Genomic DNA, 17,324 nt, shown 5'->3' with positions numbered 1-17,324 from the left:
ATAAGGTAGGCTATCCACTTCAACACAAGTCTTGCACATGATGTTCTATATGGTGAATCCTTAGGCAACGATGATGATGACACATCTCATACAGTTCTTCTATTAGTTATTAGACTTTCATACAAGAACTCACAAACATACATAACAGATAGGTTGATTAACTGTAGGACATGTTGATTATCTACTATTCATTAGGTGGAAGTGGATCATCACAAAGGTCTTTATCCTAGGTGTCTTTGATTCATACTGACTAGGCTGAGGAGGAGGAAGAGGAGGGATTGGTTTTGCTGTCCCAGGTAGGTATGGGAGGGGAGGCAGGAGAGGCAGGCACACCAGGTGTAACTTGATGGAAATACACCCTAATTTCTGACTTTTTTGCTTTTTTATTTTTCTATAAATGTTTCTATAAAGTATGAATCCTTCCTCCACTGTGTGCTTTAGTTCCAGCACCAGCAGCATAGAAAGGTCCATGCTGTAAAAGAAGTCAAAAGCAGTTTTTAATTATCAGAACTCTCTTCCGGGTTAGTCTAATGTCAGTTTGTTTCCTGGCACTGCTTCTTCCTTCTTCTATGTCTTTTTCCTCATCATGTGGAACTGGTTCGGAAGCACTCTGTCCAAGTCATCTCTTGCTAATACCTCTTGTATCATGGCTATTAGCTCTTGAATTTCTCTGAGATCCTTATCTTGAAACCCTTCACCCTCACCTTTTTTGCCATTATCCAAAATGTCCTTCATGATTTCCTTGATTGGTTCTGTTGTATATCCTGTGAAGTCATACACAACATCTGGACATAGTTTTCTCCAGCAAGACTTTATTGCTTTGGGCTTGATGGTCTTTACAGCTTTTCGTATGATGATGGAATCTTCAATCGTGTAATCCTTCCAGACTTCCATGATCTTTCCATGGAGTTCTCTCCCATAGCACTTTACATAGAGTACTATGTGTAATGAGCCATAATGGTCCCTATGACTCCCTGATTTAGAGGATGAATTAGAGATGTTGTATTTGGAGGCAGCAAGACCATTTTAACACTTTCAGTGTTGAATTCATGGGGTTCTGGGTGGCCAGGGGTACTGTCCAATAAAAAGAAACCTTTAAAAGGAAGTTCTTTACTTGCAATGTAATTACTGACTTCAAGGACAAAGCATCAGTGGAACCAATCTAAGAAAAGAGTTCTCATTATCCAGGCTTCCTTGTTGCAGTACAACCAAAACACTGGCAGCTGGTGTTTTATCTTTTCCCTTCAAGGCTTGTGGGTCAGCAGCTTTATAGATAAAGTGAAGTCGCTCAGTTGTGTCCGACTCTGCGACCCCATGGATGGTAGCCTATCATGCTCCTCCGTCCATGGGATTTTCCATGGTACTTTCCAAAGTACTGGAGTGGGTTGCCATTTCCTTCTCCAGAGGATCTTCCTGACCCAGGTATCTTATAGATAAGAGCAGTCCTTATCCTAAACCCCACTGCATTTGTGCATAACAGGAGAGTTAGCCTTCCCTTCCTGAATTAAAACTAGTACTCACTTCCCTTCCTTACTAGTAAATGTCCTTTGTGGCACTTCTCCCCCACCCCCCGACCCCGCTCCACCCAGAATAAGGCTCTTTTTGTCTACATTAAAAACCTGTTTAGCCTGTTATTGTTCCTCCTCAATGATTTTCTTAATGGTGCCTGGGAACTGATCTGCTGCTTCTTGGTCAGCAGAAGCTGCTGCTCCTGTTATCTTGACATGTTTTAAGTCAAACCGCTTTCTAAAATGATCAAATCAACCCTTGGTGGCATTAAGATCCTTCACTTTCCATTTAAGTCATCATATAATAATGACTGCTTTTTCCCAAATCATATTAGTAGGTATGCTTTTCTTATAGTAATTCTACACCCACATAAAAGCTACATTTTTGATACAAGATAAAAAGTTATTTCTCAAATGGTACATTTTCATGCATGCTGGCATAGGTATAATGATGTTTTCACATATTTCCTTTCATTTTTTTTTTTACAATGGTCTTTATGCTGGATTCATTTAGCTTGAAATGGCTGGCAACTGCAACTGCAGACCTCAGTCTACAGTATACATCAAGCAATTCAACTCTTACTTGAAATGTCATGACTTTGCTTCATGGGAGCATTTCTAGAATCACTAGTGGTACTTCATATTGGTCTCATGGTGTTATTCAAGGTTTACAGTATTGCATTAAACACAAAGAAAAATATACAAGAACTGCAAGAGATCACTTTTTACCATGATATGCAATTTACGGGAAAGATGAAGTGCTCATGTGGAAATGATTAGTGTCTCAAGGCACTTTAAGTGGATATCCCCAGAGGAAGAAATCGCAACCCACTCCAATATTCTTGCCTGAAGAATCCCACGGACAGAGGAGCCTCCTGAGGTGCAGTCCATGGGGTGCAAAAGAGTTGAACATGACTTAGCAACTAAACAGCAACAAACAACAAAACACACAATATTAAAAGATTAATTATAATAGTACACGACATTTAATTTTATGCAGTTATGATTCAATACTGCATCTTTACATGTTTACATTTTGCTTGATGGCAAATGGATCATGTATTATCTATAAGTCGTTGCACCCATTTTGGTAAATTTTAACTTCTTATAATAGATTACTATATATTTTATGGTAGAAAATGATTAAAAAAACTAGCATCTAAATATATTTTATATATTCATGACATATCTTTCTTATTTTTTTTCAATATTTCTAGGTTACATGGCTAGTCTGAGATGTTTTTCAAATGGTTCCAAATCTCCAAATAATTTTCTAATGTGTTTATTGAAAATAATCCACACATGGGACTTCCCTGGTAGTCCAGTGATTAAGACTCCACACTGCCACTGCAGGGGGCACAGGTTCAATCCCTGGTCAGATCTTGTATGCCATGTGGTGTGGGAAAAAAAAGAAAAATCCACATATAAGTGAAACCATGTAATTTAAACCTGTGTTGCTTAAGGGTCAACTGTATATGACAATTTCTTATTTTGCCTCTTTCATAATATTACATACTTCACTCTGTAATCTTTCAATATCCAGCCCTATATCACTCTGTCTTGATCAGGCTTTCCCAGTTGTAAGCCTGACTTCTCACAATCGCCTATCAGACAAATAGTCTACAGTCAAGCTGTCTAACAGAGCAGTCACTAGCCACAGGTCATCACTGGGCACCTGAAATATGGCCATTCTGAAATGAATTATGTTGTTGGTATAAACTACACACGGGACTTCAAAGACATATCACACACACACAAAATATATAAAATCTCATTAATAATTTTTACATTGATTATATGTTGAAATTAAAATATTTTGGATTATCATGTCAAATAAAAATATTTAAATTATTTTCATCTATCCCTTTTTTGGTTTAATATGGCTAACTAGAAAAAATTTAATTGCTTATGTAACATACATTTTATTTATTCTGAGAAGCACTAGAAAATATATTCCATGAAAGTATGCAATAGAGGATATAATAATTATTAAGAGCATTTCAGATTTTGAAGTATCTGAATATAAATAAAGATGGGCTTCCCAGGCGGCACTAGTGGTAAAGAACCTGCCTGCCAATGCAGGAGACTTAAGAGATACCGGTTCGATCCCTGGATCGGGAAGATCCCCTGGAGGAGAGCATGGCAATCCACTTGCCAGAAGAATTCCATGGATAGAGGAGCCTGGAGGGCTAAAAGTCCATAGGGTCGCAAAGAGTCAGACATGACTGAAGCAACTTAACACAAATGCATGCATATATAAAGATATAAGTCAAAAAGTAAACAAATAAGAATTTCCAGTGAATTATTTATATCTAATATATAATCTTGGAAGTCAACTAAGAAATGAACTGCCGGTTAGTTGGAAAATGAAAAAATAGCATTTTTCCACAATAGTACTTTAAAAAAGTAAAACCACATCTGGATACTTTTATTTTAAACAGATCAGGTTTATTAGGAAAAGACTTGGATTAGTAAGTTTAAAAACAACAGTAAATCATAAAAGCTTTATCAAAAACATCAAGTTCTCTCAAAGAGTCCAAAGTCAAGAAACAGAAAATGTGCTACATTCTTAGCCCACTTCCTGTCTATAGAAAACAACCTGAGATGAAACACTGGGAACCAAAACAGCATGAGTGGCATTCTCAAATGCCTGCTTTGAATCCTTAGAGAACTCAGAATAGAACATAGAATATTATATTACAATAGAGCTAATAGAATATAACTGTTGTCTTAACAGGAAGAAATAATGTGAGCTGTGTTCTCCTTGAAGACTAAACAGTATCATGTGCTCCAAAGGAAATATATGAGTTTCAGTAGGTCTAGAAAAGACTATTGACAGGAAAGTCCATTAGAAACCAGCAAAATGAGGACCTCTGGTTATCAGAAAATATGAAGGAAGAGAAAAGTACTAGACTCATGAAAAATAAACACAATATTCCTACTTAGAGGCTCCTAACCCTCTTCAACAGGAGATTAAAGAGCCCAGTCCAAGGACACAGGGTCCATTTATAGGGTCAACAAACACTCACTGTCAGACACTACGAGTCAGGCACCATGCTCAGAGTTGAAAATACAAAGTCCTATTAAGACACATTCCCTGCCTCCGAGAAGTGAATAGTATAGTGAGTGAAGTAGGCATATATACCAATAATTACCATCTGGTGTACACATTCTGTCAGAATTTATTTAAGGAAAATATGCCATATACAGTCACAGAGATAGGTCTAAATCAGGGGCTCAGAGAATAGTCTGCAGGCCAAATCTGCCTTCATTTGCCAACTACTTTTGTAAATAAAGTTTAATTGGTTTATGTGCTGTCTAGGGCTGCTTTTCACTACAACGGCAGGGTTGAATACACAACAGACACTGTAAGGTAAACAAAGACTAAAATATTTAATATCTGACCCTTCACAGAAAATGTTTACCAATCTCTGATCTAAATCAAACTGGGGGGTCAGGTAAAGTATACTGAAGACAAGAGTCAAGACTAAAGTTTTGCAGAATAAGTGAGATTTACCTGAAAAATGTAATAAGCACCCCTCTTCTTATTACCCATTTTTGAGGAGGCATGGGAAATAGGTTGCACAAGCATTCCAGGTTGAGGGAATTTGCCCATGGAAAGGTAGAGGCCTAAAACAACATGAAGAACTTAATTTTACCCTAGAGAACACAGAAAAGCTGAAGGCAGTTCTCTTCAGAAATACACACATTAACAGTAAGTTCTCAGTCATAAAAACACAGCCAATGTTCTTTATCAGGTTTTCTCTTATCCCTGCAAGTGAAGCATGCTGTTCCTGAGCTTCAAGCTATGAAAACACTCAGGTCAAAACTCAGGGTCTATCATCCACTGGAGCAAGACGTGGAGCAGCCAAATCTCAGTTCTCTGCTTTGTTACATAGACAGATGACCAGCTCTGGCTAAAGTGTGTTACAGTTTCTCTCTAAACCCATTTTCACCAAAACAGACTCCAAGATACATATTTGAGAGAATCAAAAGCCTGAGCCCTATCCCTCAATACAGTACGCTAAAAGCAAAAGCCCTATTTTGGGGAGGAATAGAACTCATACTCTATTTTAACGATTAAAAAAAAATCACCCTAATCCCAGGGTACTTTAACAGCTATCTAAACATGAGAAAATCTATCACATTTCATGAATGAATCTCTGGAATAAAACAAAGGGGAAATCATAGAATGCTCATCCATTTTTCTGTTTCTCTCTTTTTTAAAAAAGTTTTTGGCTAAGCTGTGCTGCATGCAGGATCTTAGTTCCTTGACCAGCGATCAAACCTGCGCCCTCTGCAGATTCTTAACCACTGGATCACCAGGGAAATTCCTCATTCCTTTTTTAAAAATATTGTTGTCAGCTTTACAAAAAGATTCTCAAAAGAATTTTTTACTTTAAAATATAATTTGAGTTCTAAAATACAATTTAATAAATTGCATGTCAAAATTTTAGATGCATATACCTCAAGCAACAAAGCAAGCAATATCTTATAATTAAATTTAGCTCAAAATATCACTTAAACTTTTGACTATATTTTACAACTCAAAAGAAACCAGTTCAAGAAAGATACAAAGACAACTTTCACTAGTCTTATACCTTGTTTGGTAATCCCACAGATCTTAGTTAATTAAAGACTCTTACTTGAGACACAGTGATGTCCATCCAATACCACAGTTTCCACAGAGTGTTCATATGCTATTCAAGATGTTTATGTTTTCCAATTCAGCAGCCATTAACAAAAATCTTGATTGCACTAAAATGTAAAACCAAAAGCATTTTGCACTTAGATCAATCCTGGGTGTTCATTGCATGGACTGATGCTAAAGCTGAAACTCCAATACTTTGGCCACCTCATGTGATGAGTTGACTCACTGGAAAAGACTCTGATGCTGGGAAGGATTGGGGACGGGAGGAGAAGGGGACAACAGAGAATGAGATGGCTGGATGGCATCACCGACTCTATGGACATGAGTTTGAGTGAACTCCAGGAGTTGGTGATGGACAGGGAGGCCTGGCGTGCTGTGATTCATGAGGTCGCAAAGAGTCGGACACAACTGAGTGACTGAACTGAACTGAACTGAACTGAACCTTATAATAAGCTATAACTAAAGATTAACAATAAATAGTTTTTGCATCTATACATACTCAGTCACAGCGAGAGGAGAAATTTCTTCACAGTGGCAGCTGTTAGGTTCCTCCACTGTAAAATAAAGTTACTACTTTTGTGCAAAGTTTTATTCAGTTCGGTTCAGTCGCTCAATTGTGTCAAACTCATTGTGACCCCATGGACCACAACATGCTAGGCCTCCCTGTACATCCACAACTCCTGGAGTTTACCCAAACTCATGTCCATTGAGTCAGTGATGGCATCCAACCATCTCATCCTCTGTTGTCCCCTTCTCCTCCTGCCCTCAATCTTTCCCAGCATCAGGGTCTTTTCAAATGAGGTCAGCTCTTCGCATCAGATGCCCGAAGTATTGGAGTTTCAACTTGAACATCAGTCCTTCCAATGAACACCCAGGACTGATCTCCTTTAGGATGGACTGGTCGGATCTCCTTGCAGTCCAACGGACTCTCAAGAGTCTTCTCCAACACCACAGTTCAAAAGCATCAATTCTTCGACGATCAGCTTTCTTTATGGTCCAACTCTCACATCCATACATGACTACTGGAAAAACCACAGCTTTGACTATATGAACCTTTCTGTAAAGTAATGTCTCTGCTTTTTAATATACTGTCTAGTTTGGTCATAGCTTTTCTTCCAAGGAGAAAGCGTCTTTTAATTTCATGGCTGCAGTCACCATCTGCAGCGATTTTGGAGTCCAAGAAAATAAAGGCCGTCACTGTTTCCATTGTTTCCCCATCTAGTTGCATGAAGTGATGGGACCGGATGCCATGATCTTAGTTTTCTGAATGTTGAGCTTTAAGCCAACTTTTTCACTCTCCTCTTTCACTTTCATCAAGACTCTCTTTAGTTCTTCACTTTCTGCCATAAGGGTGATGTCATCTGAATATCTGAGGTTATTGATATTTCTCCCAGCAATCTTGATTCCAGCTTGTGCTTCCTCCAGCCCAGTTTTGAGTCTAGATAAATATGCATTTTCCCATCAATCTTTTCCATTGGTGAATATCAATTACATCTTAGACAAAGATCATCAATGGAAAAGACTGATAAGGAAATGCATATTTATCTAGACTCAATAAAACTTTCCACAAAAATAGTCACTTTACAGCAGAGGAACCTAATAGCTGCCACTGTGAAGTTAACGTTACCAATGATGGGACATAATGACATCATATGACTCCTGATATGATGTCCTGGGAAACACACAATATGACCTCTAGATTTGTTCTGCCAAGAAATGGCATAAATTTAATATAATCATGAGGAAATTTTAGAAAAATCCAAATTGAAGGATAGTCTACAAAAAAAATAAGTCTATCCTTTCCAAAAATTTCAGTGTTTTAAAATATTCAAGATAAAAACAAGGGAAGTTTTTTTTTTTTTTTTTTTTTGCATATATGTGTGTTGCTCAGTCGTCTTAGGACTATTTGGAACCCCATGTAGCCCACCAGGCTCCCCTGTCCATGGAATTTCCAAGGCAAGAATACTGCAGTGGGTTGCCATTTTCTACTCCAGGGGATCTTCCTGACCCAGAGGTCCAATCCCATCTCCTGCATTGGCAGGCAGATTCTACTGTGATACCTGGGAAGTCCTTTTGCATTTATAATATTCTCTTAAGAGTTTATTATAAACTAGTGTCACAGTCCACAAGGAAGTAAAAGGACTATGCCTTACAGAAAAAAGGCAAGGAGTTGAGGAAGACCAAGATGAGTTGTAAGGCCTTGGTGAGAGCATTCATGGGTAGGTGGGCCTCTAAGGGAAACCAGACAATCCAGTAAGACTCCTTGAACAGCTTAATGAACAAACAGGTGTGGTAATGTGGCCCTAGGGAATCAGGCCCACTCCTCTGCGGAGATACTTCCACATCTCCAGACATGATCCACACTCTACTGTATAGATACATTTAGAATCCTTTTTGGCAAACACATAGACTGTGTTGCCATTTTCTCTTGAGCAATCACAACCTACACGGACAATAAAAGTTACAGCCATAAAATCCACAAGGACCTTGAAGTAGAAAGAACAGTGAAAGCTGCATCTTAATTTAATGTCATCACATAGGTTCGCTGAAACATCAACTCTTGAACTTTATAAACTCCATTTTGCAAAACTGCTCCATAGAAACATACAACTAACCAAATTTCTAGTGCATAGTATATGCAGTTGAATAAAATCTTAGTATGTAAATTCAGCTGTCACCCTCCTAAATAATTCAAATACCACTTTCAGATTATTCTGTATAAAGGCTTACATTTTAACTTTCATAATACAAATCTAATGCTAATTGTGTAATTTTTTTTTGACATAAGGCTACTATACTTTTCTGATCCATTAAGAATGAAAGAGCCATCAGGATCCAAGAGGCATCCATTTAATTCACAAAGATCATGATCTGTTAAGCCACTGAATAGGCAGTTTATTGAATGCAACATAACTGGAGTTTTACCATGAAAGTTTTCTGATGCTGCACCTGAAGTTGTTCTTTACCTTCCTTAATGACTATTTCTATAATATCAACATAAAGAGGACCAGAAAATAAAAGTAGATCACAAACTAATAGTAAGGTAATTGCTAAAACTCTCAACTGATTAAAATTACATTTTCTATTTTATTTCAGTATCAGCTGCTGAAATAACTCTTTCTTACATGAGATTTCTTAACTTGGCTTCATGAGGCATCACTGGTGAAGTAGCACCATCTCCTTCCCGATGGGTAGGTTTGGAGAGGTAAATTTATTCAAACTTCAGCAAATATCTTGGCTAAAATGAAACCAGAGAACATAAAAAAGGCAAATAATATTTTTTCATAAAAGTTTTAATAATTCCATTTAAACCAAAATTGACATTTTAAGTAGAAGATGGTATATAAATTGGCTAAATTAATCTACTTTACTAATATGGATACTCTTCAGAGTTAACAGCCATATTCCATAGACATTAAGTTTTATACTTCATCAATTTCTTAAAACAGAGGCAAAAATAGAATTAATATATCACAAGTAAATAAAAACTATACATATGCCAGTACTTTGCTGGTGGTCCAGTGTTTAAGAATCCATCTGCAATCCAGGGGATGTGGGTTCAAACTCTGGCTGGGGAACTAGGACCCCACATGCTACAGAGCAACTAAGCCCACACACTGCAACTACTGAGCCCATATGCTGCAACTAGAGAGTCCATGCACCACAGCAAAAGATACTGCATGATGAAACGAAAATCCCAAGTGCTGCAACTAGGACTCGATGCAGTCAAATAAATAAATAGTTTTTAAAATAAATAAAATAAAGACTGTGATAAGAGACAATGATGGATACTACATAATAATCAAGGGATCAATCCAAGGAGACATTACAATTGTAAATATGGACCCCATGGACGATAGCCTGCCAGGCTCCTTTGTCCATGGGATTTCCCAGGCAAGAATATTGAAGTGTGTTGCCATTTCCTTCTCCAGGGGATCTTCCCAATCCAGGGATTGAACCCAGGTTTCCTGCATTGCTGGAGGATTCTTTACTGACTAAGTCACTAGGTCTCAGCTTTCTAAATATATATGCACCCAACATAAAAGCACCTCTATATAGAAAGCAAATCCTAACAGTCATAAAAGCTGAAATCAACAGTAATACAATAATAGTGGGGGACTTTTAACAATCGCTTTACATCATTGGACAGAAAGTCAATAAGGAAATAAAGGTCTTAATAGACATATTAGACCATTGGGCTTGGTTGATATTTATAGTACATTACATCTGAAAGCAGCAGAATACACATTCTTCTCAAGTGCACATGGAACATTCTCCAGGATAGATCACAAACTGGGCCACTAAGAAAGCCTAAGTATATTTAAGAAAACTGAAATAATATCAACCATCTTCTCTGACCACAATGCTATAAGATTAAAAATCAACTACAAGAAAAAAACTGTAAAAAACACAAACTTATGGAGACCAAACCATGTTACTAAACAATTAATGTATCACTGAACAAATCAAAAAAAGAAATAAAATAAATATGAATGAAAATGAAAACACAAGGATCCAAAACCCATGGGATACAGCAAAGACAGTTCTAAAAGGGAAGTTCATAGTAACACAATCTTGTTGTTGTCGTACACAATCGTGGTGTTGTCATTCAGTCACTCAGTTGTGTCTGACTCTTTGCAACCCCATGGACTGCAGTGTGCCAGGCTTCGCTGTCCTTCATCATCTCCCAGAGCTTGCCCAAACCCATATTCATTGAGTCAGTGATGCCATCCAACTATCTCATCTCTGTCATCCCCTTCCCCTATTACCTTCAATCTTTCCCAGCATTAGGGTCTTTTCCAATGAGTCAGTTCTTCGCATCAGGTGGCCAAAGTATTAAAGCTTCAGTTCCAGCATCAATCCTTCAAATGAATATTCAGGATTGATTTCCTTTAGGATTGACTGGTTTGATCTTCTTGCAGTCCAAGGGAATCTCAAGAGTCTTCTCTAACACCACAGCTCAAAAGCATCAATTCTTCGGTGTTCAGCCTTCTTTATGGTCCAACTCTCACATCCCATTAATGACTACTGGAAAAACCACAGCTTCGACTATATGGGCCTTTGTCAGCAAAGTAATGTCTCTGCTTTTAATACAATCTTAACTTCAGGATATAAGGAAAATTTCAAATAAGGAACCTAACCTTACACCTAAAGTCACTAGAGAAAGAAGAACAAACAATACCCAAACTTAGTAGAACGAAAGAAATCACAAAGATCAGAGCAGAAACTCAATGTTATGTCACAGGCTGGATGGGAATGGAGTTTGGGGGAAATGGATACATGTATATGTGTGGCTGAGTCCCTTCAATGTTCACCTGAATCTATCACAACATTGTAAATATGCTATACTCTAATACAAAATAAAAAGTTTCTTTTTAAAAGATCAGAGCAGAAATAAATGAAATAGAGACAAAAAATAGCAAAAATCAATGAAACTAAAATCCAGTTTTTTGAAAGGATAAAGGAAACTGATAAACTTATTGCCAGATTCATCAAGAAAAAAGGAAGAGGACTCAAATCAATAAAATTAGAAATGAAAAAGGAGAGGTTACAAGGGACACCACAGAAATATAAAGGATCATAAAAAATTACTACAAGCATCTATAAGCCAATAAAATGGTCAACGTTGAATACATGAGCAATTTCTTAGAAAGGTACAATCCTCTAAGACTGAACCAGGAAGAGATAAAAAATATGAATACACCAATCACAAGTATTGAAATTGAAGCTGTAATTTAAAAACTTCCAACAAACAAAAGTCCAGGAACATACGGCTTCATAGGTGAATCATACCAAACATTTAGAGAATAGTTAATACCTATCCTTCTGAAACTACTCCAAAATATTTCAGAGGAAGGACCAATCCAAACTCATTCTATGAGGCCACCATCTACTTGATACCAAAATCAGAGAAAGATACCACAAAAAAAAGAAAGAAAATTACAAACCAATATAGCTAATGAACATAGAAAATCCTAAACAAAATACTAATAAACCAAATCCAACAATATATTAAAAGGATCATACACCACGATTAAGTGGGATTTATCCCAGGGATGTAAGGATTTTTTAATATCCATAAATCAATCAGTGTGATTCACCACATTATAAATTGAAGAAGATTAACAACCAAATGATCATCTCAATAGATGCAGAAAAAGCTTTTGACAAAATTCAACACCCATTTATGATAATAAACCCACAGAAGTGGGCTTAGAGGGAACCTACCTCAACATAACAAAGGCTGTAAATGACAAACCTATAGCTAACATCATACTGAACAGTGAAAAACTGAAAGCATTTCTTCTATGGTCAAAAACAAGACAAGGATGTCCACTCTTGGCACTTTTATTGAACACAGTTTTAGAAGTCCTAGCCACAGCAATCAGAGTAGAGAAAGAAACAAAAGCAATCCAAATTGGAAAAGAAAAACTGTCACTGTTTGCAGATGATTCTATACATAGAAAATCCTAAAAAAAAAAGAAAATCCTACAGATGCTACCAGAAAATTACTAGAGCTCATCAATGAATCTGGTAACATTGTAGGATACAAAATTCATACACAGAAATCTCTTGCTTTTGTATACACTAACAACAAAAGATCAGAAACAGAAATTCAAGAAACAATCCCATTTACCATCACATCAAAAAGAGTAAAACACAAAGGAATAAACATACCTAAGAAGGCAAAAGATTTGTATCCCAAAAACTATAAAACGTGACAAAAGAAATGGAAGATGCCACAAACATTTCCAATCCAAGAAAATCCTTGTTCTTGGGTTGGAAGAATCAATTTGTCAAAATGACTATACTTCCCAAGGATATTTACAGATTCAATGAAATCTCTATCACATTACCAATATCATTTTTCAGAAAATCAGAAAAAAATTTTAAATTTGTACACACACACACAAAACCAGATGAGTCAAAGCAATCATGAGAAAGAAAAAACGGAGCTGGAGGAGTCTGGTTCCCTGATTCAGACTATACTACAAAGCTACAATGATCAAAACAGCATGGTATTGGCACAAAAATAGAAACACAGAACAGGAGAGAAAGCCTGCTGGGCATATAAAAGCTATGCTCACACTACACCATAGTCTACTAAGCATTACGTCTAAAAAAAATGTAGGGGCTTCCCTGGTGGCTTAGTGGTAAAAAATCTGCCTGCCAATGAAGGAGATATGGGTTCAATTCCTGATCTGGGAAGATCCCACATGACATGAAGCAACTAAATCTGTGCACCACAACTACAGAGCCTGTGTTCTAGAGCCCAGGAGCTGCAACTACTGAGCCCACATGATGCAACTCACACACCCTAGAGCCCATACTCTGTAACAACAGAAGCCACTACAATGAGAAGCCCACATACCACTAGAAAGTAGTCCTTGTTCTATGCAACTACAGAAAAGCCTATACAGCAATGAAGACCCAGCACAGCCAAAAATAAATAAAATAAATAAAAATTTAAAAATAAAAATCAATGCACTTAATTTAAAAATACATTTTTTTGTGAAGAAATGCTAAGCATCATCTGAAGCTTCAGCCACTCACAGCAATAAAATCAAAGATCACTGATCAGTTCAGTTCAGTCGCTCAGTTGTGTCTGACTCTTTGCGACCCCATGAATCACAGCACACCAGGCCTCCCTGTCCATCACCAACTCCTGGAGTTTACCCAAACTCATGTCCATCGAGTCGGTGATGCCATCCAGCCATATCATCTTCTGTCGTCCCCTTCTCCTCCTGCCCCCAATCCCTCTCAGCATCAGGGTCTTTTCCAATGAGTCAACTCTTCGCATGGCCAAAGTACTGGAGTTTCAGCTTTAGCATCAGTCCTTCCAATGAACACCCAGGACTAAGCTCCTTTAGAATGGACTGGTTGGATCTCCTTGCAGTCCAAGGGACTCTCAAGAGTCTTCTCCAACACCACAGTTCAAAAGCATCAATTCTTCAGCGATCAGCTTTCTTCACAGCCCAACTCTCACATCCATACATGATCACTGGAAAAACCACAGCCTTGACTTGACTTGATGTGACTCACTGGTCAGAGATCACCATAAAAAACATAATAATGAAAAAGTCTGAAATATTGCAAGAATTGCCAAAATGTGACAGAGACATGAAGTGAACAAATGTAGTTTAAAAAATTGCATCAACAGACTTGCTCAATGCAGGATTGTCATAAAGCTAAATCTATAAAGAATGTAATATTGTGAAGCACATAAAGAGGAGCAAAATTTTAAAAAGCATGCTTATAAATACTTGTCAGCATGAGGTAAATTCAAATTTTCCTTCCTGGAACTTTCCTTTCTGGAACTTTCTTCCCAAATATTCTCCAGCCGAAGTTAGTTAAATCCCCAGATGCTGAACCCACCCATATGGAGGGCCTACTCTACTTAGAAGTCATCCACTAATATATGGTAACTGAAGCTACGGAGAATGAATGAAATCATCCAGGAATAATGTGAACAGCAGAAGAGAATAAGAAAATAAGTCACACAGGTGAGAATTAAGTGAGAGGGATGTAGCAGATGGGAGGAAGGAGTTTTCATGGAAAAGTCATCAACAGTGTTGACTACCCAAGGGTTTACATAAGGTTTTAAAAACGTCCATTCGATTTATCAATTGAGATGTCACTCATTTTCTTAAAATACTGAAAGAAAAAGGACATGTTTTCCCAAAGACAAGAGAGAGATAATATTTCACATAAAAAGAAGCCAGCTGAAAAACAAGCGTCTAAAACCTGATGACAGCATATCTAATAATGATATCAAAGGACACAAGCAGGAATTTAATGAAGACTCAATGCTAGAGCAAATGTGATCACCGATCTAACGTTAACTCTTTTTCCACAGGATGATTATACATTGCTAATGAGAATATTAATTAACACAATCAACTACAGTGGTCACTTGGAATCATTTAGCAAAATGTTAATAATTTGTGCGACAAGTGTCCACTTTCTAACCTGAAATTCTACACCTAAAAATTTATCCTGCAGAATATATTTGTATTGAACAAAATAATATGTACAAGATTACTCATTACAGCACTGTCTGAAGCGGAAAAAGACTGGAAATAACCCAACTATACATCAAGACACAACTTTATAGTATATCCATACAAACTACATATCTGTGAAAAAAATTAGGATGTTCTCTATGTACTGATATGAAAATCTTTTGGATATAGATATATAAAGCAAAAAATAAAAGTACAGGAAAGTGTGAAGCTACTTTTGGTCTGTAAAAGCAGGAAAAATAGAATACCATTTGTATTTCCTTGAATATAAATGAAGCATCTGGAGAGCTAAGACTCTAGAACAGTGGTTACCTACAGAGGAGCGATGGTGGACAGGACAAGATGGTGGAAAAGAATAAGACCTCACAGTTGACATTTTCATGGTTTATGAACCACGAGAATATATGACCTACTCGAAAACTGATCTAAAAAATGGTTTCAATTTTGAATGTAATGATTTCTAGACTCAAGATTAAAAGGTGACAGAAATAAATTGTAGAGTTTAAGCTTCTTCATCTATTTTCTCCATGAAGCAACTGAGAGAATAAGGAGACATGAAAGGGTTGAAAACGGTATAAAGAGCTAGAAACAGACATTTGAAACAGAAGCTGTAGAGAATGGAATTGGGAGCTTTGAAAATACACTAGACATGACCAAGAATTCTACATATTAAAAGAAAAAAAAAGATACGTTGACCGTGTTCAGTAAAATATGTGCCACCTAGAACTGTATCATCTTGTGGAAAGAGGATATGTAAAAGTCATCTTTTAGGATAATTTACATAGGCACATGACATCATGAAGAAACGCCAAACCAGATCAATCACTGCTCCCCACCGCCCGCCCCATTCTTTGTCCCCGGTGTATTTCCAGAGCCGAGCACAGTGCCTGGCACAGGCTGACGCTCAAAAATTCAACAATTCAAAAAATCCATTAACTTTCGCCTTAAGGGAAATCAAGAAAGCAGCCCTTTGCATCAAAGTCAGAACAACGGAATTTGTACGCTATTTTCAATACGCGAAGGAAGTGTCAGATTTACCGAGAAGCAGACAACAGAAAGAAGATCTCCGACCGAGATCATAAAGACTTCGTTTTCCGAACCCTCCACCTCTCAAAATCCTGGACTCCTTCCAGCCTGGAGAATGTGGGTAAACGACTAGGGACGTGGTCCGACCGGCCCGATGAAGTGAAAGAATGTTGGTCGCTCAGTCGCCTCCGACCGCAAGGACTGTAGCATGCCAGGCTCCTCTGTCCATGGAATTCTCCAGGCAATTCTCCGGAATACTGGAGTGAGTATTCATGTCCTCCTCCAGAGGATCTTCCTCACCCAGGACTCCAACCCGAGTCTCCTGCATTGAAGGTAGATTCTTTATGGCCTGAGCCACCAGGGAAGCCCAAAAGGTACCCTGGGTCGGGAAGGAGGCCACAAATCTTTTCATTCGTTCCGATCCCCATGTTTCCCCCGCTTAGATGGCTCGCCGCGGAGTGTTCTGAATGTTCACGTACCCTTATGTGTGTCACACATACTGATTAACGGTTCACGACACTCTTAAAATCAAGGACAGAATGGCCGAGCAACCACACACACATGCGGCGTCAGACGAAAGCACCTCAGCCTCCGGCATTCCCAGAATACTCTGCGCCTTACGCTGGGGGCGGGAGGGAATATAAATTCCGCGCCTGCGCAAAGCGTAGGTTAGACATTCTAACGGATAGAAATTCTGCACATGCGCAAATTGTAGGCGGGCGCTTCAAGCGGTTTATATATGGGGAGGACCACTCCTACACTCTCGGCCTCGGATATAGCCAATGGAAAGTTTTTGCATTTTAGTGCTGTTACATAATGACACAAGGGTTCCTTGGTGGCTCAGCCATACAGAATACGCCTGCCATGCAGGAGACGCTGGTTTGATCCCTGGGTCGGGAAGATCCCGTGGAGAAGGAAATGACTACCCACTCCAGTATTCTTGCCTGGAGAATCCCATGGACAGTGAAGCTTGGGGTCGCAAAGAGTCGGACACGACTGAAGTGACTGAGTACGCACGAATAATGACACATGGGGGGAAAAGCCAAGAAAATGTATTAATAAAAGGTTTCTATTGTGGCTATAAGTCTGTGGCATTCAATTTTCAACTTTTTTCCC

General features: G+C 38.1%; 1 long non-coding RNA gene across 3 annotated transcripts; it reads right to left on the bottom strand.

Moving 5' to 3' along the window:
* Positions 1–2,441: 2,441 nt before the first annotated feature.
* Positions 2,442–17,220, bottom strand: LOC129561840 (uncharacterized). 3 transcript variants are annotated; one of them, XR_008687059.2, is made up of 5 exons: positions 16,221–17,220; positions 9,285–9,397; positions 6,155–6,266; positions 3,607–5,138; positions 2,442–2,889 (listed from the first exon to the last, which is right to left on the bottom strand). It is a non-coding gene; the product is annotated as an uncharacterized LOC129561840 (long non-coding RNA). The 3 variants fall into 3 exon arrangements; XR_016037455.1 differs by having other exon boundaries at positions 2,447–3,697; positions 5,026–5,138; XR_008687058.2 differs by having other exon boundaries at positions 2,446–5,138.
* Positions 17,221–17,324: the final 104 nt, after the last annotated feature.

This window comes from Moschus berezovskii, chromosome 5 (assembly GCF_049115385.1).
Source record: "Moschus berezovskii isolate FMDL1 chromosome 5, NW_MosBer_1.0, whole genome shotgun sequence".
Taxonomy (NCBI): domain Eukaryota; kingdom Metazoa; phylum Chordata; class Mammalia; order Artiodactyla; family Moschidae; genus Moschus; species Moschus berezovskii.
The sequence above is the reverse complement of the archived record's forward strand: the minus strand, read 5'-3'. Positions and strand labels throughout refer to the sequence as shown.